This window comes from Chrysoperla carnea, chromosome 3, assembly GCF_905475395.1.
Source record: "Chrysoperla carnea chromosome 3, inChrCarn1.1, whole genome shotgun sequence".
Taxonomy (NCBI): Eukaryota; Metazoa; Arthropoda; class Insecta; order Neuroptera; family Chrysopidae; genus Chrysoperla; species Chrysoperla carnea.
Genome location: NC_058339.1, coordinates 25,350,255 through 25,376,240, shown reverse-complemented (window position 1 = coordinate 25,376,240; position 25,986 = coordinate 25,350,255). Strand labels below are relative to the sequence as shown.

The window sequence follows — 25,986 nt, the reverse complement described above, 5'->3', positions numbered from 1 at the left end:
AGGCTTAAAATTTCTAAGGTTTTTTAAAGTAATTCGGCTGTTTAAGCAAGTACGATGACTGTTTGTCTTTTTTTTTGCGTTAAATGTTCAAAGTCGCTTGATCTCAATAAACACAGTTTTGTTTCATTTTAAAATTGTAATTTTTAACACAGTATCTTATGGAAGAACTCACAACAATGTTAATTGTACAAAAGTTAAATGATCTTGAGCTTCAAAAAAGTTTTCATCATGAAGAAAATTGATCACAGATTCTGTTTATGCATACAAAAAAACATTACCTTATGGCACTTTCTAAAAATAAAACATAAAAAATGGATGTATGAGTTTTATCTTTCACGATATTTTTAAAGCTTTAAAAAACATTTACGTGATACAAATATTATTTTATTTCATAACTTTATTCTATTTTAACTTCAATGAATATAAATTAGTTGCTAAATTGACTAGTCATGTGACGATCGAACTACTTTAAAAATAGTTATAACATGTATATCACCAAATATTTTTAAAGAAAAAACTATGTGCACTTTTTTCACATTTGCTCTGTGCAGATTTTGCGAAGCAGTCGCACTATTTATTAGTTAAATGCAATAATAAACCATTATGTAGATCGTTTACAATGATTTTGGGTTAGATATAGTTGCAAGTCTCAAGTTGTTGTTCCTCCCAAGAATTTTGTTGTTGACCAAATACATTACAGATTTTAACTTTGCTTACAATATCATATCCTTCTTATCATCCCTAGTGGAAACTCATTGAAAACAATACTTGAACATTTAATATCACATTGTAGTCTCCGTACAGAGGTAATAAAAGTAGATAATAAATTTTGATGGCTAAAACCATTACAATGATAATAAAAAACAACCTCACTAAGGAGCTGCATAGACAAATCGAATTCTATCTTTACAATAATTAATTATAAAATTGTCACTCAAAAATTTGAAAACTTAATTTGATGGATGTGAAAATGACAGTCGATTAGGCTTAAGAAAGTGCTCTGAGCCCACATGTATCGCGGAAATATATATATTAAGGGTCAACTTTCTGCTCTCTTCAAAACAAAGATACCGATTTCCACCAACGTCGGGGAGAAAAATGGTATAGGTATACACCACAGGAGCAAGTAAAGAATGTCTAAGAAACCCATGTTCATTGTCGGCCGGGGCGAAGCCGAGGGTGACAGACAGATCTGAGACATTCTTTGCTTTTGCTCCTTAGATTTGGCTGTTATAGCTGTTATAGCATTCTGAAACCGCTGTAGCTGAGTTGAGTTAATCTTCACTCCGATAGGATGGATTATCATTCGAAGAAAATATAGCAAAATTGCATCATTGATACAATAGCCCATTTTCCTTGGAGAAGGTATTCGATAATACATACTGTGTTTTTATTACTTGTTGCTTCATATAGTCAATGTCAAAAAGTGAACGAATGGTATGAAGTAAAATTAGGTAAGACAATTCTTATTAGTTAGTGATGATGATATAATCCTTCAATAACAAATATACCCGCTGAGCGAAACCCTATACACTCAAATCGATACAAATGATGATAAATTGATTTAGTCACTTTTGTTTCTTCTATGATAATAATTAAATGTATCAATCACAATATCAGAAAGTCATTATTTTGACACATTTAATAAAATAAAAAGTTTTATATAACAAAATGGAATGAATACTATTTAACAAAAAATTTTTTGATTTAAAAAAAAAAGCTATACTGGTGTCAAGTTTGGTTTTATATAAAATTCGTTGAAATATTGTTTAGTTAACGAAATATTGATAATTGGAAAAAACCAAAAGGAGTGCTTCTTCACCCCAATCTTTAATTTACAAATTTTTGATCAAAATTAACCTGGCCAAAATAGGTTTCAAGAATGTGGATTTTCAAGAGTGTTACTAAAAAAATCGAGTGAATTTAGAGTGTTATTAACAGAATCGAAAAAATTTAATTTTGCTCTATCACATCCAAATTGTATTCATTTTTGTTAAACCAAGTATGTAATCCTACTAAATTTGGGCCATACTTTTCAAATTTGTAATCAAAATTAACCTTGCTCTAATAGGTTTCAAGAATGTGGAGTCATGATCCTGGAAATCAGTACACAAGTAATAGCTAGCAAAAAACTATTTCTGTTGCGGCGATGACGGGTGCCTCCTTTGCCACGTCCTAGTTACGGATCTGTCTTCTTTTATAACCAATTGAACCATTCCTGCAATAAAACCCCGTTAACGAGACAGTTCTTTACTGACCCTTTTTTCATATATATTCAAAAGTCTATATTTATTGTAAAATTTTATTTACAAAAATTATTAAAACAAATTTTTTTATGATCTTCGGTCTAAGTATAAGAAAGAACATACTTTAATACATTGGTGTAGGTGTAGTATAGCGACAGAAAAGTATCTTGTTATTTGGTTCGTTTCATTAGCAACTAGTATTCTTTATTTAACATTGAAAAGGTGGCAGACAGTGCAAAATACCGATGTATTTAACACTTCGAATAATTGTATTAAATGTACAAACACATTAATGTTGTTATCTTAAAGAATTATCATAGTTCTTTTTACTTTTATAATGATTGTGACTTTTTCGTAAAGTTCATCATTATCAACTTATTGACGTGTGAAAAACCCCCAAAAGTATCATTTTCAAAGATAGATTTTAGGCCTAAAATCATCCAAGAGTATGTAGGGTCAGTCGAGCACATCGTGCCACAACCGTTTTTTAGCGTTCGCTAAAAAACTAAATTTTTGAGTTTATCAAAATCATAAAATAATCTTCGAATATCCTTTAATAAAGTTCTGAAGAGTAATTACTGGTTGCTTTATTATTATATAGTATTAATAGGAATTTTACAACCTTTTTAAGCACGCACGGCTTAGGCTCGGTTGTGGCACGATGTGCTCGACTGACCCTACATACTCTTGGATGATTTTAGGCCTAAAATCTATCCCTTTAGGGAAATATATTTTTCAAAAAAAAAAAAACATTGTAAATGAGTCCCATGATGTTTTCATTTGAAAAAATTATTTTAACTTCCCAAGGGATAAGAAAAAGTATGTTGTTGAATATTTTTCACTTATCCTAAAATTGTTGTTATAACAAAAGGATAAATAATGCATACAGCTTATATTTAAGTACCATTCTGGTGCGTATAACAATTGCAAGTCTCTTTTTAAGTTTCAATTAACTTGGTACGTTTTTGTTAAATGAAATGCAAATAACGTTAATAAAATATTTAATGAACAATTATTTAATTATACCAGTGGTTGAAAATTAATTAATTCCTAAAAATAATTTTTAAATTACTGTTCTCTATTTAGTACAGACTGACATCTATTATTTTTGTGCATTGAACATAGAAAAACTCCCAATATATTTAAAGTTTTTATTTTCGATGACCTTTAAATTTAAACATTACAATTGAATTGAACTTCAATTATCATTATTAAAGTTAAGATTTCACATACCAGGCCGATACATTATACCAGGTGTATCAAAACTAGTGATGAGCAAGACCAAAGTTATCTCGGTATGTATTGGTCATCATTTTGACGATTGAAACTTAATATTAGTCTTGCATTATTAATTTTAGTCTTACATCGAGTCATGGTCTTGGTTTTATAATTAGTCTTGGCTAATCGAGTCATGTTATTGATCTTGCATCAACCATGTTTTCAACTTTTGAGTTTTGATTGAGTCTTATTGTATCATTTCAGAATTTTTGGAGTCTTACTTTTAATAATCACTAAAAAATTAATCAATTATCTACATATATATTATTTACTAGCTTGATACCCGCCCGTTTCACTAGGCTTAAAAGTAAATACCACCGCTTTACAGCCTCCACCTCTCTTGATTTCACTTATCGCTCTTCCATAACACTCGAAGGGATTGTTTTACACATCTAAAATATATGCACAGTTTTCTGAGAAAATATTGTGATATTTTTCCTTTACTTGAACATTTCAATAATACTTCATAGAATTATAAGAACGATACGAAAAGTTACGAAAGGAAACTAGGAGGGAATAAGTAAGGTTTATTAAACGTATACTAAAAGGGACTTTGGAGCCTTATAGAAAAAATTCCATCTAACTGAATGATTCTCAATATAAATTTAGAAATATATACAAAATAAATAAAAAACATCCGATTTATAAACTAAATTTGATAAATAAGTTGAATGAAAAAAAGGTTTTATTTGTGTGGTAATAAACCATATTCCTACTGAATTTGAATTCAAATCAAATTTAAGAATTTTTCGTGTTTTTACATTATTCATGGTCAAACAAACTCTTTATATTTGGGAATATTTGTACATGTATTCACTAATTAAATTGACACAAATAAAGTTACTATATCGTTAAAATAGAAACAGATGGGAACCAAATGTTTCTATATACCTATATATCTATCTATTATATATTTCTATATATACACTGTGTTTTAGCATTATATGTTTAACAATTCTAACGATAAAATATCCGCGTTTATTTGAAAAAGCATTATTAACGTACGCCTGCGAAATTTGAAGCACGAGTTGGACAATCGCAGAAGTACGTTAATAATGCATTATGCCTCGTATATCCTACAAAACTTTATCTACTTCCTAAAGTGTGAAAATAAACGATAATTATACCATGTATATATAAAATATACATGGTATATTAAATTTAGTCCCAAGTTTGTAACGCTTAAAAATATTGATACCATGAACAAAATTTGGGTATAGATGTTACATACACATAAAATCACCTAATTAGTCCAATTCCGGTTGTCGCGATCACAGACAGACGACTGTCGTCTGTCGTCTGTCTGTCATCGCGATTACTCAAAAACGAAAAGAGATATCAAGCTGAAATTATCGTACTGAGGACGCAAAAAGTGAGGTCAAGTTCGTAAATGAGCAACATAGGTCAATTGGGTCTTGGGTCCGTAGGACCCAACTTGTAAACCGTTAGAGATAGAACTAAAGTTTATACGTAAAAAATGTTTCTTATAAAAAATTAAACAACTTTTGTTTGAAACATTTTTTCGTAAACATCATTGTTTACCCGTGAGAGCGCAAATTATGCGCAAACTGTATTATTATATGGGTATATCAGTTATATGTGTGTGACATGTATGCATGTGTAATCTGATAGAGTAATCAACACTATCTATACATGGTATTTCAACAATTAACTCAGTCAATTGTTTGTTTTCACTTGTTATTATTTAAAATTTGTCATGGTTTGTTGAGAAAATTAGAAAATTAAATAAGTTACTATATAGTAACTAAATTCATTACCGCTCCAGTGCGGGCATAATTCAACATCCAAACATTGGTACATCTTGTATATGAAGTTTATAACAAATTGTTTGATATTTAGAAGAGAGAAAAAAATATGTTCATAAGTAGATTGTAGATAATCAGATTTGACCTACTCAATTTATGTGATGATCCAATTATAGATAGATAAGTATAGACAATTTATATCTTCTGTTTCTTCTGTTTTCTGCAAATTTAGTGACTACAAAAGTAGACAGAGCGTAGCATTCATATCATCTTTGAGTCCTTTGACATTATAAAATATATATTACCCATGCTTTTGAAAGCTTTTACGATTTCCACATAACGTAAAACTGAATTCATGTATGTACATACAAAGTGGTTAGTTTTGTTTACTTTTAATTTATAATCGTCGTTGTAACAAGTGAAAACAAACGCAATTGACTTGAGTTAATTGTTGAAATACCATGTATAGACAGTGTTAATTTGTTAACTGTCACATTACACATGCATACATGTCACACATATATAATTGATATTCCCATATAATACATACTATACAATTTGCGCATAATTTGCGCTCTCACGGGTAAACATTGATGTTTACGAAAAAATATTTCAAACAAGAGTTGTTTATTTTTTTATAAGAAACATTTTATACATTTAAACTTTTGTTCTATCTCTAACGGTTTACAAGACCCAATTGATCTATGTTGCTCATTTACAAAATCGACCTCACTTTTTACGTCCTAAGCACGCTATCTATCAATCTGTCAGCTTGATATATCTTTTCGTTTTTGAGTTATCGTGATGACAGGCGGACAGACGACAAACAGACGACAGACAGACAGACAACCGGGAATGGACGAATTAGGTGATTTTATGAACACCTATACCAAAATTTGGTTCATAGCATCAATATTTTTAAGCGTTACAAACTTGTCACTAAACTTAGTATACCTTGGTATATTTCATATACATGGTATAAAGATTAGGCTTCGATTTTTCACTGTCCTATGGTTAATGATTCCATAGCACCCGGTTTAAAGCATTTCCTTATATTAAAGGTTAACTGACACATTTAATTTGTTATCTAATGTATAAAGAAGCGGTGTTTTAATTAAAGAATCTGTTGAAAAATGTAAACATTCAATTAAAGTCTAAAGTTCTCAAGTTGAAAAATCCAGTTTAATAACAGAATGTATAAGAATGTGTGTTATGTATACATATTATATGCTACATCTGCTCCAAGTATATATGCAGAAATACGAGAATTATACTTTTCTTGTAGACGATAAGTGTTTTTTAACCCACGAACTAAAAAAAGGAGTGTTATAAGTTTGCGAGCTTAGGGTTCCCTACCCGAAAAAACTAAAAAAAGTTTTTCTAATCCATACTAAAATGTTCTTTGGATCATTCTGATTAAAAGCTCTCACGGCCATAAAATTTTTTAACGAGTGTTTTTCGAGCTGTATACTAAAATTATAATATATTTGTAGCTTTGATCGTCCGTAGCCTGCAGCTGAGAGCTTTTGATCAGAATGATATAATGAACATTTTACGTTGGGTAAGTTTTGCATAAAGCCTTTTTCTTATCTAATATTGCGGGGTCCTTTGTTTCTGTTTCGAAGCAAAAGTCCTAAATTATTTTAGAATATACTCACTATAAGAGAAGTGTCGTTATATGATGTTTCATTATTTCGTCTTTTAATTACTTTTTTTTTTTAACTAAACAAATGAGTTTCTACATTTGCTTTCGTTTTAATTGCTCATTCTCAGGTGTACTCATTATGTACAAACAAATGCATACTACCATGGGAATGTAAGATTAAGTTACCTATTTTTCGATGTAGTTTAGAAAAATACACTTCGCTAAGTTTAATATTGTTGAAGACCTGTTGGAAATTAGTTTGTAACTCGTTGATTTCTGTGAATTTTGATTAGCAATTTTACGATTTCTAATCAATGATTTGCCAACTCGTTGCAAAAATTGGGCTAGATAATAATAAATATCAAACTGTTCTCATATCTCGACGTTATATGCTGTTTTCAAAAATTATATAATGTTTCAAGGTAAATTTTAAGAAACTTGAACGTGCTATTAAAAAAAATAATGCAAAAATAGAAATTTTTATTAGACAAAGTTTTTAAAATAATTTGAAAGTTTTTAATAGAAATATACAACAATGTTACTAATCTAACATTAGTACTGTCAGTAAGAATTAGTTTAAGAAGTTAAAGCAAGTTTAAGCTAAGATTCGTAACATCTGAGTATTCTTATAAAACTATCATGTAAAAGTCCATTGACACAGCAGCTCTTAGTCAATGTCAATATGGCAGAAATATCAATTATAAACAACACATAAATTCCAATCGATATGTATATACTTTCCAGAAACTTTTAAAGTAATGTTGCATGTTAAAAAGTTATCGTAAAAGTTCGAATCGTATAAATACAAGCTATGGACATGGACATATTTGTTTACCAAAGTACAGGGTGTCCCAAATAAATTAAGACAGAAGAATATCAGCAATTTAATTACATAAAACTTCCAGCAAAATGTTTTCCTTTTACTAGTCAAATTGAATTTTGTTTTTTTACTTCATAAAATCACCTAATTAGTTCATTTTCCGTCGTCCGTTTGTCTGTCTGTTTAAACGATAACTCAAGAACGAAAAAAAATATCAAGCTGAAATCTTTTTAGCGTGTTCAAGGCGTAAAATGTGAGTCTAAGTTCGTCAATGAGCAATATAAATCAATTGGGTTATTGGTTCCGTAGGATGGGTTATTAAAGCAATCCGAAAAACTAGATCCACCAACCTGATGTCTGAACATGATGCCCCCCATCAAACTCTACAATTTTTATATATGTTATTTTTTGATTGGTTAACTATAATAATGGGGTTTAATCCCCGTTTCTCGGACATATACGCCTGTAACAGAAGGCCACCCACATCATTATTTTTTAATATTTATTTATTAAACAACATCCGTATATACAATTAAATTTAGGATGTAGGTGGAGTCGGTAACTTTGTTCTTATTCAAGCGACGACAGTGTGATCAATTCTACCGCCCCATTAATTATAATTGTTCACACCGCCACTACCTGGTTTCGAACCCGCAATGTAAGTCTAAGTGGACAAACGATTAAAGTCTATCGCCTTAGTTGGCTCGACCACTTCGCCACTTGAAGTGACCCACCTGATATATAGACTAGGATAAACGCATTATTTTTAACTTCCCAGAGAAAGTTAATGTAATAGGGCCGATTTTGACAATCTCCAGTTTTACATATTTCCGCGGTTTCAAGGTCGCAATATCCGAATCAAACCTTTTCAATGTGATGTCTGTGTGTGTGTGTGTGTACGTTTGTGCGTATGTTCGTTCGGATTATTTCGCCTCAATTATCTCGCGAACCAGTTATGACATTAATACGCTTATTCGACGCGTAATCGCGTATTTAAGAACTGAAAGAGTTTTCAACATTATTAGTTGAGCCGTTTTTTAATGATAATAAAAAAAACTGGATAAAACTGAATAAACAGAATCTGAAAAGTGGATAAAACACATAATTTATTTATGGAGATAATGATCATTCCAGCATAACTTGCTGCACATGTTCGAAGAATAATCTATGAAGGCTAACAAGATCTTTTTAAATGTTTTTTCCCCCTCTGGTAAGTTAGTCGTGTGGAATACAGGGGTGGCATTAACACGACTTCAGTACCACACCGACTATGTACTACCAATTTATCTTTTTCGTCAAGTAGTCGCATAAAAAGAATAGTATCTCTTAGAATAAGAAAAAATTTGTGTGTTGATCAAGTATTAATAGAATTACATGAATTAATAATGGTTCGCATACCTTATAGTGCCACAATTTTCTATGTCATAAAGTGTAAATATGAACTAATAAATAAAATATATATGAAACTGTTTGATGTTTGTAAATATATATCATCACAATACTTCCTTTCCATTAAATTTTAATGGATTTCATGTGTTGTATTACACAATAGTTTCCGTATTTTCTGATGTGATGGAAAGGTTTGTCTATCCGTCCGTCCGTAACTGTTATAATAAGAAGATCACTTAGTACATATAATACATATATATATACATCTATAGAATAACTAATACCACTAGCATACATTACAAATACACTTCGGTGAACAAGAAGGAAGGATTCGTTATATAATTTATTATACAGGAATTGAAAATGGTAAGTGTGTGTTTTGTTGGAAGTTATTTCATATAGGGTGTAGAAATTGTAATTATTAGTAGGTGAATGGCCAAATTTACTTAACTGTTAAAAAGGCTTATTCAAGTGCAGATGTCCATAAAATATGCTATCTAGTATTATAGTTCATATAGTATTTTGTTGCCATATTTTTATCATATCATGAATTTAGTGATATAAATACTTATTTTTCTTGCTTCATATTGCTTCATATCATATCATGGTTGCAGATTTTTTCATTAGCACGCTTATATTAACTTGGGTTGTAACTGACAAACTTAAATCTTACAAATCAATTTTGAATAACTTTTAATTGTGTGTTAAACTTGAAAGTTATAGCCGAAAAAGTACAAAAATCTAGTGCATTTGTTGACTGGTCGAAAAGTTTTTGAGATACGGACTAAAATCGATCCAAATATTGCGATATCTCAGAAACTCTGCATCCAATCATTAAATTAACCAGATTTTTATACTTTTTGGATCAAAATTACCCCATCCACTGAGTTTTATCAAATTCCAAAACAAACTTTTTTTTTGCGTTTTTCTCGATTTTTATAAAGGGGTACCCCTTAAAAAAATTGCAAAAAATCGAAAAAAAATAGTTTACCTCCAATTTTAATATAACTCAGTATATAAGCTAATTTTGACCTAAAAAGTTCAAAAATCGGGTGCATTTGTTGACTGGTCGAATAGTTTTCGAGATACGGACTAAAATCGATAAAAATATTGCGATATCCCAGAAAATCTGCATCCAATTATTAAATTAACCAGATCTTTATACTTTTTGGATCAAAATTACCCCAACCACCGAGTTTCATCAAATTCCAAAACAAACATTTTTTTTGCGTTTTTCTCGATTTTATTAACATCTTTTACTGTAATAAATAACTAATTTTTGATCACATTTTTCAACACTTTACATTCCATTTTTTTGCAATACTTATGTTTATATGTTATATTCATTCTGGAAGAAGGTAAGAAAAGAAAAGATAATGATCCAAGAGATCACATTTTATGCTTGTAAGTCACGGCATTTGAAGACGAAAAGGGTAATTAAGAAGCAATTTTACAAAATGAATATTATAAAAATTAAAAAGAAATTCTCTAAAAGGAAAAATGAGAAAGAAAATGTGACGAAAAGAATAAATTAATATTATTTGAATAACGGGACCAATGTCACTTACACAAAAATTGAATAATGATAGTTTAATGACGCTTTTTTACTGATTTTTTGCTCTTAAAAGATTCTGAAAATAAAATAGAACTATGTAATTCAATAGATAGATATCTTATAGTACTGAAAGGTAAAAAACGTCGTATACCGTTGGTTGACAAATTCAAAGAAAATGATTGAAATAGAATTTATACAATATTTTTATTTAAGAGGTACAAAAGATAAAATAGATGTAAAAATGGTCCCTTAATTAAATTACAATTGTGCAAGGTTTATTCAAGTGTTTTATTCAAGTCAACAGCCAATCAGCTATGTTGGAAAACTCTCGGAAAACTGTGTGCCAATAAGTGATTTTTCTTTTGAAACCTATCAGGTATCATAACGAATCTGTTATGATACCTGATAGGTTTCAAGTATATATATTAACACTCGATTGTTTCAATTAAGGTAGTTAATGCAGCTAGAGTATCTAACTGTAATTTGATGCAAAGAGACTTCAAATAAACTACGTCTGAACTCCTCCGGTGTGACCCAGGTTGTCGTAAATGGTTGTTATTTTAAAATAATAAAATTATGGTGGAAGAATTGGGTAAATACGATTTTGTAACAAACAGATTAATTCAATGCGCTCCCACCAATTAGACGATCGGTTTCCTAATTAGAAGTGCCATTGCTCCGTAAAGAAACTCCTCCCAAAGTCTTCAAACAACAGCCCTCTTTTTTCGCGACGTTAAAAAAAATTAATAATGTTTTTTAATCATCATTTTCTCAGCCCCCAAGAACCGCTTCTCCACAAACAAAAAATGGTTTCAATGAATCATCTAATTCAGATTTCAAAGACGAAACAATAAATGTAATTCTGCTACATTTGTCAGTATATGAAAAAAACATCTACATAAAAAAACCGAAAGTTTGACACGTTTTAAGTAAGACATAAATGAAAATATTTCTGCTCGGTTAAGTACTAGATATCTTTCTTTTTACTACCATTGAAATGGGATCATTTTTATAAACCAAAATGTAATGCTTTCAGATTCTACAAATGAGTATTAAATTAAACATATGAAGTCAAACATCACAGTATGAGGAGAATAAAGATGCGCTACACGTTATGAAAAGCTTTCTAACTTTATAAGTGGTGAATTCATTAGCAATACTATTTTTTGTTGTTTTTGTTTCAATATAAGCTTCTATGTGCAGAATTTTTAGTGTATCGTGTGCATATAAGTACAAAAAATGAGACAATTCTTTGTTTGTTCATCTATCTCTATATATACATTATACAGGGCGTTCTGTTATTGATAGCAGAAAATGGTACTAGTAAATAAAGCTTATCAAGACATATGGAAAAGCTCTTTATCTTATATTTCGATCTGAGGCCTGATTCGGGAGATGTGGGTATGGGAAAAATAGAAATATTTATGAATTTACAAACCTATCAAATTCATTAAAGTAGTCGGTGTCACTTTACAATATAGAGGGGACTATCATAAAACAATAATTGATTATAAATTGAATTAATTGGGTAACGAATACTAAAAAAAATATTTTGTTGTCTTTATTTATAAAGAAAATAAAAATAATACAAACTAATAAGCTTAATTTTCTGCTATCAATAACAGAACGCCCTGTATATGAAAACGTTACGGAGTTTCCTTTTTATAATACAGATGTGTAGTTTAAATTAATTTTTATAATTCTCTATACAAAATTATATAAAACATACATATGTGACTTTTTGTGTCTTTTATGCACTAAATTATTTTAGAATACCGTTGCATATTAACACTAATTTTCATTGAAATCTTTGGAGCTAACGAATATCTCAGATAAAATAGATTCATTTGAAGCAGAATTCATCATGCTTTTTCAAACATTTCAATCTTACAAGTACAAACTGAAGGAAAAAATTTAAAAAAAGAGCGTTAAATCAAAGAAATTGTGTTAATGGAAAAGGAACAAGTCTATTGAAAAAATTAGTCGTGTTTAAACTGGAAAATATTATTTTACTGCCTGTCGTGGGAAAGGAAAAAAGTGTAGCCATTGTTTTGAACAATAAACAATATAAATAAATCTATAACGACCTACATTCACGCTACAACCAACTAGCTTCTTGCATTCAAGTGAACAACATCTTCTTCTTATTTGTCCACCATTGTTCATCGACTATCAGTACATGTGATGCAAATCGTTAAAAAACCAAATAGCTGAATCCTCAAAAATAGATTTTAAAAAAATTTATAAAAATTAGTATAATCGTTATTTAAACAAATTAAAAGACTAAAATTCGACATTGAATGACATTCTCGTCAAGTCAATTACTTTGCAATGTAATGACTAAATCAAAAGACGAGCATTGTGAGTAAGGTATGGAGATATTAATAAATTAGATTTGAATGACATTTCTCAATCTTGAGGTGTTAATATCCATAGTGTGACATGTCTTTGATATCAAAACTGTGTTAATCACACATTAGAATTAACAATCAAATATATGATTATAATATAGTTTAAATGGTATTACAAACAATAGGTAAGGAATAGGAATTATTCTAAGATAAACCACATATACCATGGGTGGCGATCTTTTATGTAACTAACTAATTAACTTTAATTTAAATAGTTTTTTTTTTTTTTAATTTCCCCTGACTGGTTTTGGAGAAAAGAAACGTATCATCCATCTACCGTTTTCCCATAAGACCAATATTAAATAAGCCTTTTGAAGTCATTTATTTATTTAAATAATCGGGTAACTCCCCTAAAATTTTCTGAATTGATTTATTCTTATTCACCAACTTCATATAAAAAAATCAAGTCTTTTATCCAAAATTACTTTGGCGCTGTTATCTTTAAACCTTTTTATTTACTACCAAAAAAAAAAAAAAAACATTTGGCAGTATCTCAGTTCTACGCGTAATTCACATTAAAGTAACATTAGTGTGATTTCTGTTGTTGCAGATTAGATGAAAAATAACTTATATTAGTTACTTTTAGCAGAATGCATGCTGAACCGGAGTCATCTGTGTGTTCTAAACGAGTCTTTATTGTTATTCATCTCTCTTATTTTTGATATTAACAATTTTGAACATTCGATAGCGTCTTCAAAAATGATACACACTTTTTCTTTCAAAACAAATTTTAATTTTTCGAAGTATTTAGGACAACTAAAGGTCATCTGAACCCAAAACATGTATTCATTTTATGATTTTGTCAACCTATTGTTCACAATATTTATATGTGTTTTGCGCATATAAAAATATATTTAGTTGTAAATGTAAAAAATTTAATAATATGTAACAACTTTCATCATGAAAATTAATAGTCACAAAAACTTTAAACAAAAAAATTTTTGTTTCACAATTCATTTTAGTTTTTTATTAATTTGTTACATGATAATTATTATTATTTACTTTTATTTATTTAATATATCTATGCTAATATTTCTGTTCAAATTTTTGTTTGAATATAATTAGAGATATTTTTTTCGAACAAAAGTTTTTGTGGACGTTTTAAACTTCGTCTTTCCTAGCTTTAGTGTTCAGGGACGGTATCAATGTATATATATATATATATATATATATATATATATACCTATATATATATATATATATATATATATATATATATATATATATTAGGGTGTCCCTTATATGACATATTTTTTTATTTTTTCAAAATTTGAAATGCATACCCTCTATATTTTTTATAAATGCTAAAACATACTCAAATATGAAATTTCATCTTTCTAGCATGATCGCAACCCGTGCCGACCGAGCTACAAAGTTTATTAAAAATTATGTTCTGTCCGGATATTTCAGTCTGCTGTAAAACTAATATAAATGTAACAAATTGAGTGAATAAAAGTTAAAATATAATAAGATAAACATTAATCTTTATTTAAAAACATAAAATAATAAAAATCAGGTAGGGTAACTTCTCTTTAGTGTAGATTTTTTACAGTCCGGATACAAATTTCTATGTTCCTGGACGCAGCGCAACAAGAATTGTTTTTGCTCTCCTTCAGCCGTGATAAGTCCGTTAAAATCTTGCATTAATTTGACAGCCCTTTCGGCAGTGTCATTTACAACCTTCAAACGACTTATTCTTTTTTTTGCTTCCAGAAAAGCAGCATTATCATCCCAGGAAGATACATCTTCCTGAAGAAAACTGTCGTCGATCTGCAGTCGGGATAGTAATTGTTTGCTCTTTTCTGATACAAAATCATCCAGCGTTTTATGTGAAAGAAAAAAAAAACAAGTTAAATAACAAAAAACTCTTCTCTTTCTAAAGTCTGCTCCAAAACAGCACAAGCTCCATTGAAACGGCCAGTATTCGAAGCTGTTGTGTCGCAGCACATTATTTGTACTTTATTATGAAGGTTCCAATCAAAGAGAGCAGTTAATACAGCTTTAGCTTGATGTTTTCCAGAAGAACCTCCAGTTTTGGCACTGCAAGAACCTGTTCTCTATCGTCAATTGAAGCAATAATTGGCAAACGTTCTTCTTTTGAACTTCGTACATCCATTCCGGGTAATAGTTTTCCATCCCAATGGACAGTGACTACGTCAGGTATATTGTTTTGAAAGTCAGTTTTTATTGCTTCTGCCCTGGATTTTCTCGTCTGAGTACGAATTCGCTGAATCGAAGATTTGTTAATAGGGAAATCATCGCTGCTCAGACCAAGCGCTTCTATGACCGCATGAAGAATGTAAACGGAATCTCTTATGCTTAACTGGCATCGATCTAAAGCTGCGACAAGTTTAGGTGTTATGAGATTCTTTCTACCTCTTTTTGAACTTTTTTCAGGGCAGGGAACGTCTGGCAAGTTGAGTTCAGAAATCGAAATCTGTTCTTCGTCCGAATCTTCTAGACATTCCAAGTTATTGGCAGCGGAAGTAGATGCCACATCTAATAACTCTCTTTGTCTTACACTCCCTTCCTCTTCTCCTAATTGTTTTTGCCTAGCTCTTTCTTCTTTATCCGCCAATTGTCTATACCACCTAAACATCCCGGTCGACCTGGCTCTCTTTGTTTCTTTAAAAATACTTTGTCTTCCTCTATTTTTATTCTCTCAAAGGCATCAGCATGTGCAAAATCAAATAAGTTCTCGAGGTCAATTTTAAAATTATTTCCACAGCTTTTGAACGTAATTTGAGTTTTCTTACAATTTTTTGCAGTTCTCTCCAAACATGATATAAATCAACAAGTTTCTTCACACAGTTTGGAAAAGCCTTTGTAGGAATTCTTGCTTTTTCCCAAAATATAATACACTCCCTAATCACAAGATTTGCACTTTCACTGACAGTTAGTTTGACTTCGCGAATATTGTACAATAAGACAGCGAGAACTTGTCGATTAGATGGTAATTTTGCACCATTTATTTGATGGCAAGGCAGTCCGATAAGGAAAATATTTTGTTTATCACTCCGTAATTCAACCGACATCTTTATGCAATAAACAAGAGCGCTCTACTAATCTTAAAAATCACTGATGAAATGGCAAAATAAACACGTATATACAGGTCACATCGCATTACCAGTGTAACTTGTATGGACAAGTTTCAATCGCAAGTCGGCACGGGTTACCGTTTATAAAACTGACTAATATTTTTTTCTAGGCAATAATGGGTCATTTCTAAAGTTTTAAGAGGGTATGCGTAAAAATATTTCGAACTTGAAATTTAAGGGACACCCTAATATATATATATATATATATATATATATATATTCAAAGTATATAACTTCTATATATCGCTTGTCATTGTCTACGATCATTACGAGCATTAAGTCCGCTTGATAACGTCACTACGCTCCTTAAAAAAATAGAAACGAAAAGATCGGTAACTTTTTGAACATAGAAATACAATAAAATAAATAAAAAATATGTAGTATTTCCGTCGATAATATGACCGTATAGTAGCGTAGCACTTGTACAGTTCTATCAAACCAAAGTGGCACTGCGAAATAAATATATAGGTATGTGCACTCATATCTACATTTTTTGCTCAGTGCCACTTTGGTTTGATAAAACTATAATATATCATGAAAAATATGGATCAATGATTGAGACACAACGTTAATATTATATTTGGAAGATCATTAGTCGATAAACATTGTTAAATGGCGTGATATATTATGGTCATTATATTACTCTAACGTTATCACAACGGGCAAACAAAATTTTGCTGGAATCCGATTCAATTTACTTTAATAACTAAACATAAAAATAAAAAGTAATAAGGGAAAGCTGGCATCTAAACTTTAAACCGTTTTAATGTATAGTGGTGTAACTACTACATCTATAGAAATTATTGTAAAAGCTTAAAATGAAAATGTGTGATTATAAATAATATATTTTATTGTAGGAATAAAATCTTCTTTAAATAAGGAAAACCAAGTTATGGTGTATAATAGCATTGAACAAGTAGACCAATAACTATACGACTTAGAATAATTATTAACCATATAAGTGGGATAAGAGCATTCTTAATTCATTTGCACAACGATTTCGCACGTGGCACAAGTTATGCAATCGCAGAATTACGTTACTAAGGAGTTATCACACGTATATCGTACAAAATTTTACCTATGCCTCTTAAATGTGAAAATAAACGATAATTATAATTTAAAATTTGTTATGAGTTATTGAGAAAAAGAAAACATTAAAAAGTGACTCTAGTAACTTATTATTAGTTTAGATTTTGACAGTAGTTAGGCTAATTTGATTGGTTGGAAATTATGTATCTCCTTTTTCAGTTACTTTGATTGGTTGAAATGAGTTTAAAATTTGCGTTCTAAGTCTCATCGGGAACTTAGTTAAAAATCAAGTACAAAATTCCACTCGGAAGTACAAAAATCGATTTAATAAAAACATATTAAGAGCAGTTCTTATTACACGTGCGTAAAAATATTGCTATATTCAATGCTCAATTATTAAAATTTATTGTTTAGAACTTTGCCTGGGATTTATTTGTATATACATGCTGTGTATATCGTATAGTTGCTTCAAAATTAATAAAGATATCATAAAATTTTCAATTTCGAAATGAAAACATTCATTTTCTATCAGAAATTTAAAATTAAGAAAAAAAATACAATAGAACATAATATTATAACGAAAAATCATTTAGAATGCAGAAAGCAACTCATGTAAATATTGAACATCAATGAAACATGTACGATTAATCATGCTAATGTAAATTTAGATTGTTCATAGAATTGTTAAATTATAGCTAAGAAAATAAAAGAAATTGAATAGAATTTTTGTCTTTATTTATTCATTATAATGACTTCAAAAATAATGGATTTTCATTCTCTCATAATAGCAATGTACTTTCTACGGGTCTGTAGTCTAACTTAAAGAATTAATATTTCTGATTTTATTAAAAATGACGACTCTTAGATAGCCACACATTCACAACTGATATTCCCACATATAACACATACTATAAAATTTGCACCTAATTTTCGGCCTCATGGGTGATGTTTTCAAAAAAATGTTTCAAAAAAAGTTGTTTATAAGGAACATTTTTTACATTTAAAGTTTTGTTCTATGTCTAACGGTTTTAAAAAATGCTTCCTACGGACCCAAGACCCACTAATCCTATATTGTTCATTTACGTACTCGACCACGATTTTTACGCCCAGAACACGCCAATCGTTTTTGAGTTATCGTGTACACAGACGGACAGGCGAACAGTATTGCATTATCATATCATCCTCTACGTTAGCATACACATTCAATGCATTTTCAGGAATGCACCTTCGATATGACACTTATTGTCAGAAAAAAATTGTTTAGGCTCGACTTCATACTCCTAAAGTAATGTCAATATTAAAATAAGTAGCCAAAATGTACTACCCTGTTATAAGACCATTAAAAATATTTGTGTATACAAAAAACATTAAATTATTCACTACTTATGCACATAAGTTGAAAATCGTTACTTTGTACGGATTCGACCACAAATCTCACTGGTAAAACTAAAAATATTCGATAGCATTATAAAACTCACATACATATAATCGAAAAAATTTCTTCAATTCTGGTCAATTCTGCTCTACTGTATTGTCCAAATCTTAGGGACTCTTTCTAAAAAAGTTTGGCATTTTCCACATTAAATTATTCACTACTTATGCACATAAGTTGAAAATCGTTTCTTTGTAAGGATTCGACCACAAGTCTTACCGGTAAGACTTGTGTTTATCGAAAGACTAATCGAAAAATATTATTAAAAATTTATTATACTATTTTGCATAATACTGGTCTCTGCTCTACTGTATTGTCCATATCTTAGGGACTCTTTCTAAAAAAGTTTAGCATTTTCCAATAAATATTTAGAAACCATAAATAAAAACACAAAAACCCATGTATTTTTTACACATATAACAATAGAAAGTAATAAAGCCACAATAATAAAATATACTTCTTGTATTCAACATGAAATACACCACCATGGATGGTTGGTTTCATTGATTTTATTTGTTCAGATGGCAATTTACTGTAATTGGTGTTTCAGGTTTTGTAGACGGTCAGGTAACTAATTAATGTTTTTTTACGCCATTGTCCTTTTTTTTCTACATTGATATAAATGTTACCATTTATGAACGATAAAATGGCACGCTTCAGATAACAATGCACAGCGAGTCAACTTCAGTTTTAACAAGGAAGGGAGTTAATATGTTAAATTAATTTAATTGGTTGAAAAATTAACTTTTGGGTTGAAAAACACTTTGGATTGGGTATACTTTACTTAAATAGAGATAAATGTTCAAATTATGTTTAAATCCACACAGAACTATGCATTTTAATGCAATTTACATAATAATTATTAATGGATTAATATTATAATTTAATTAATGAAATTGGCTAACAAATAATTGCTAAAAAATATACAGAGATTGATTTTTTTTTCCAAGTAAATAAGAATCAAAAAGGCAAACGGTTAAGCTAGAAACGCTTAAGAGAGCATTTTGGTAGATTGAATACCTAGAAGAATATACGTATAACTCACCTGATTAAATATTTTAAGAAAAAAGTTATATATTGGAATTGTAAACTTCAATTTTAATCAATTTTAATATGACTTGTATAAAAACACCAATTTTTTACTACTTGCTGAAAATAAGTTTGGCTTTTTTGATGGAGAAAGAACCTTATGGTTTTAAACACTTTACTTGATGAAAAATTGAACTGTGAACAATGTAACGACCTCATTTAATCAAACATAATGCGAAGAAATTTAGTTTAAGAAGAGTAAATTACGTATCAGGTGATCAATTTTTAATATTCTAATATTAAAATTTTATTCAAAAATTTTCAATTTAAGCGAAAAAAAAATTTTGGAAATGCGGCAACAAAATTTGTTTCGTAATGTTTTTTGAAAGTTAAGACACTTTTAAATTAACTCAGTTTAATATCAAAATTACTATACTGGGCTTCATCCACGTTTAGACAAGCTTTAGATCTGGAATACCATGCGAAATTTTTAGTTTGAAAGAAATTTCTGAGTTAGTTATTTTATTGTGGGCGGTGTTCTAGAAATGTGACATCAATAGGTGATTGGGAACTGCAAAACACTCTTATCCTATAATAGCTTATCTAGATCTTGATGAGACCACTAATGGTGCTCCAACGAAATCGAGGGTCTAGACCTAAGGTTTTCCTAGGCGTGGGTGGAGTTTAAACAGCTACTTTAAGAAAAAAGATAATTTTTGAATGTCAAAAGTTTCGGAAAGTTTTACTATTTATTTACTCATTTAGAATAGATAACATACATTTCGAAAATCTAAATGGATTTAGAAAATTTTTGTGTTTGTGAACAGGAGCTCGATTTTCACTTTTCAAATGTATTAGTGATGTATTTGAAAATCAAAAGTTGGTTGCTGTATCTCTTGAGACAATGAACCCTAAAAACAATTTTTTTTACTTATAATAATCTAGCTTAAAAATACGTATATTTCATTTTCAAAATTTAACAGACAAAGAAATAAAAAACGAAGGTAGAGCCTTAAAAACTGATCACCCTGTATAAATTATACATTATGAAGCAAATATTTTTATTCAGTGAATATAAGAAATATTTATTTTGGTTATAATTTAAAAGAAACAATAGAAACCAATTTTCATTTGCTTTCACATGAAAAGTCATGAAAATAAAATAGGTACATATTTTTCTTCATAAACAGAAAACAATACGTTCAAATGTTTGAGTAGAAGTTAGGTTACATTAGGTACAATATAAAACAATCTTATATAATGGCAACTAAGACATGACGTCATTGTGTACAATTCTGTTAAATACCATAGTAATAGTATGGTGGCACTTAACTAACATAAAATGTATAATACAAAAAGAACAAGTGAAAACAAACAACTGACTGAGTTAATTGTGGAAATAACATGTATAGACAGTGTTGATTACTCTGTCACATTACACATACATAAATGTCACACATATATAACTGATATAGCCATAACATACATACTATACAATTTGCGCATAATTTACGCTCTCACAGGTAAACAGCGATGTTTACGGAAAAATGTTTCAAACAAAAGTTGTTTATTTTTTATAAGAAACAATTTTATACATTTAAACTTTTGTTCTATCTCTAACGGTTTACAAGATGGGTCCTACGAACGCGAGACCCAATTGACCTATGTTGCTCATTTACGAAATTGACCTCACTTTTTATGTCCTCAGCACACTATAATAATTTCAGCTTGATATCTCTTTTCGTTTTTGAGTAATCGTGATGACAGGCGGACAGACAGACGACAGACAGAAAATGGACCGAAATGGACTTATTAGGTGATTTTATGAACACCTATACCCAAATTTTGTTCATATTATCAATATTTTTAAGCGTTACAAGCTTAGGAGTAAACTTAATATACCTTGCATATTACATATATATGCATGGTATAAAAAGAATGAATGTTGACAATTATTATTATTTTTATTGAAATCAAAATTAATTAACTGAAATGTAACAAAGTATGGACAATAAACTCTGAAATCATCATATTATAATCATGATAAGAATAATATAACGCTTTTAACTGAGCATGTAATAATGACTTACATAATATCCTTTAATGTTGTTACATTATTACAATTTTCTTTCTCAAAGTGAAACGAATAAATTTTACATACAAGATAAAAAGAATGTTATGTATGGTATATGTTACACGGTGTGCTAAAATTTCGGAAACAAGTGAAAAGAAAATTATCTGGTACATAGAAAAATTATATATTCAATAAAATAAAATAAAATAAGTCAGCTGAAAAAGCTAGGTCTAGAAGCCAGAAATTTTGTACACACGTTCCTTAAGTAACTTAAGGGAGCACTAAGAAGGGATTTTTAGAAATCCATCACTTAAAGGGCTCAAAAGAGGATATATACAACTTCCCTGCGAAGCGGCTGAGTAGAGTTTCTGAGATATCGCAATATTTAGATCGATTTTAGTCAGTATCTCAAAAACTATTCGACCAGTCCACAAATGCACCCGATTTTTATACTTTTTGGGTCAAAATTACCTAATATACTGAGTTTTATCGAATTTGGAGATAAAAATATTTTTTCGATTTTTTGCAATTTTTTTAACGTTCCCTTTGAAAAATCGAAAAAAACGAACAATAAATTTTTATTTCGGAATTTGATGAAACTCAGTGGATGGGGTAATTTTTATCCAAAAAGTATAAAAATCAGGTTAATTAAATGATTGGATGCAGAGTTTCTGAGATATCGCGATATTTGGATCGATTTTAGTCCGTATCTCAAAAACTATTCGACCAGTCAAGTACTTGTTGGATCAAAATTACCTTATATACTTAGTTTAATCGTAATCGGAGACGAAAAGAATTCTTTAATTATTTTCACAGTCTAAGAATAGGCCTAAAAAAGTAAGTTCATAATTTTGACCAATATACGTCAAAATTACGAACTTTGGCATTATTTATCTCGCGTTTTAAGCGGTCAAAATTTCTGAAACTTTGGGATTTAATATTATGCCCTATTTTTAGCCTGTGAAAAATTTTTTTTCGCTTGTTAATGTAATTCTGCATGAAAATTATGGGATACCCGATGTATGTAATATAAAACAAGACAAGTGAGAATTATCATACGTAAAATATAACTGTCGAGGCGACACGACACCGTTAAAAATGATACTTGAGGTAACTAACTATATGTGTGGAATATATATTATGTACTCTTTACATATTTATATGTCTAGGTAACAACGAAATGGTACGATGTGTGCTAAAGGTAAATGTAATAATAATCATCATACATGCAGTTAAAATTGAGAAAAACTATGCATAATAATAATAAATCTTTGTAAAAAATGTTCACGTTTAGAAATACATTATACAATTTATTTATAGTATAGTATTCATGAATGAAATAATAATTAAAGTTATTAAATATGTTATAATAATAATTAAAGTTGAAGTTTAAATGGCAATACATAAATAGACATAGTATATCCCACCCGAAATTTCGATTATAAAACGTGATCCAATTTCAGTTTACTATGTTTGCAGTTCTGTAAAATAGAATGCTGTGAATACTTTAGTTTATTTAAAACGTTGAATGTTAGTTTGAATCACTTCATTTACGATATGAATCGTTTAACTAATGCGCAATAACGCTTGAAACTAACGCTACAAAAATCTAATTTCTGTAAAAACTATGCATAAACTATGTGAAGATAATGGCTAATTTAACGAGCTAGGGTGACTCGTCAGTGACATAAAAAAATAAATTAGTAGATAATGATTCGAAGTTTTTCCTATGTTTTAGCTAACGAAACATATTATTATAAAGAAAAAGATCGAGAGGTGTCGTGAGTAGGTACATTATAAATGTAGCGCTTACTTTTTTTTATTTATAAGTTATTTTTCTCAAATTAAAAGTATTAATTTTATATGTCAAATACTTGTTTTATTCTTTAAAGAATTTAATTTTATAGCTACTTTTAGTTTTACTGTATGAAATAATTGTAGTATTGGTTTAAAAAAGACATACTTTTGATTTAGTAGTCAACCCAATATGTGAGTACATTACGTTTTGATTGATTAGAATAATTATTATGGCATAGCATAAAAATACACTTACTTTAAATTATCTCTGTTTTCTTTAACTTCTGATAACTTTCACAACTAAATTTTGACAGTTGTAAACATATTGATGCATTTTCTCCAAATTCATAAAATCCTGAATCGATTTAAAAAGTTTTAGTTTCTTTGGTAACCTAGATGTCGGTTTTCACCAGCAAACAAATATCGTGCGATAAGTAACAAAGTTCCAAAAACTTGGGTACCTTACCGATCAATTAAAAGAGTAACGGTGATCATTATCTACCAATTAATTTTTTTTCTATTACTAGCGAGTAACCCTCTTTAATTGGCCTAATGAGCGAACAATTTGCGCCATTGTGGAAAAGTTTACACCAGGTTGATATATAAAGTATACCTTCTAAAAATAGAGATAAAAAGACACAAGAAGTATTTTCAAGTATCAATCTTGAAAACAGTTGACTCGATAATTTCCCGATCGACTTCCATAAGTAAGCTGGTAAAACGTTTTCTCAGACCTAGGTTGATGTCGGAAAACTTTTGGATAAAATCATTTTTTGTCAGATGGACTGCTCTTATATAATCAACGATCCCCGATCTCCCTAAACGCGTTCCTTAATAACTTTCTTTAAATTTAGGGAATTTTAGTGGATAATTTTCATTTCTATCTATTCGTTGTGTGCGTAGACATGGTAGGGACAATAAAATCGATGCCAGCGCTTCCGGTGTTAAATTTTGGCGATAAAGTAGGCTGTTGACTAATTTGCAATTTCTTACATGTTAATAGAAAATATCAAATTAAAATTATTGAAAAACACTTAGTAATTAAACTTAATGTATTAAAAATTGTGAAAATAAGAAATGAAATTGCACAAATATTATTTTTCAAATGTAAATTATCATAATTATTAACTTAAATTTGTGAGACAATAATATTTAATTTTCAATGTAAGTCATAAATGCAATCCATACAATTATATATGCATCCATACAATTCTATAATTAAAGTAATGTATCGTTACCATGGAAAATGTCTCCTATAAAACTCACACACGGTGCGAATAACTTGAAATATGTTAAACGTTTGAGACATTGTGTAAAATAACTTCTTGACGATATTCATTTATGCACAAAAGAATATTGCATAGAGACAAACCACATTATCATGTATGTATGGGTCTACTAAGTGTAATCATTGTTTGACAAGAACTAATTAATTATATTTCGAAAAGTAAATATACAAAGGTACTAACGTTAATCATTTGTAAAACTGAAAATGCACATACATACATACAACAGAGCATTATTATACATATAATAACATATTGAATATTATGACAACAAAACAACTTGTATTGTAACTTAAAGCAACCGTGTAAATGTCAAAGAAACCAAATCTACTTTAATTTATTGAGTTTGTACTCTACAAATTGTCGTCTTTGAAATTGTTTGGTGTATATACGTACATACCTATGTTTCTTAAAAGAGGGAAGTTTTATGTAAATTTGAATAAAATTGTTTTAAACTTGATATGGTTTATTGGAAATTTTTCTACCTGATTTGTCTCAAAATTTACCTGTAAGTATTATATATCATTATTAGTAAATATATCAAATTTTAAATACTGAGGATAATTTAAGTACCGTTTCGATTGATTTTCTGATAAACGAATGAATCAAAAATGATCGATACACAAGTTGTTGAATTTAAATTACTCCAATTAACGAGGAGAAAGAAAGACGTTGAATATTTGGGATTAAGCTTTGTGGTGCTTTGACCAGGCAAATAAAATGCAAACAAAATTACTGAAAAAAACAAAAATAAGTGCCTTTATCGTTAATGGATGGTAACATATTCTACTGAAAAAGATCTAAATATTTTCCCTCATAACTTTTTCGAGTTAACTTTACTATTTTTCGAAAACTATGTATCCGAAACTATTACAACTTTTTGAGAATTTTGTCAGTACTTTAATAAAGTAAATTGGAAAGCGAAAGGCATTAATTATAGTTTCCGTGGTAAATTCACCTCCCGTGCAAAATTACCACTAGCCACCATATAATTTTTGATCTAGAGGGTAAACAAAGCTTTATCCCAAATTTTCAGCTCAATCGGAGCAATAGGAAATAATTTAGAGATTTAAGTCTCGTTTACTTGAGTAAATGAATTTTTGGATGACCTTGGGTTCGACTCCAAACATG

The 25,986-nt window shown here is 29.4% G+C and overlaps 1 protein-coding gene across 1 annotated transcript in view; it reads right to left on the bottom strand.

Annotated features, from left to right (window-relative positions):
* LOC123295945 overlaps positions 1-25,986 on the bottom strand; it is a 119,310-nt gene that overhangs the window by 45,612 nt on the left and 47,712 nt on the right. The window lies entirely within an intron of this gene.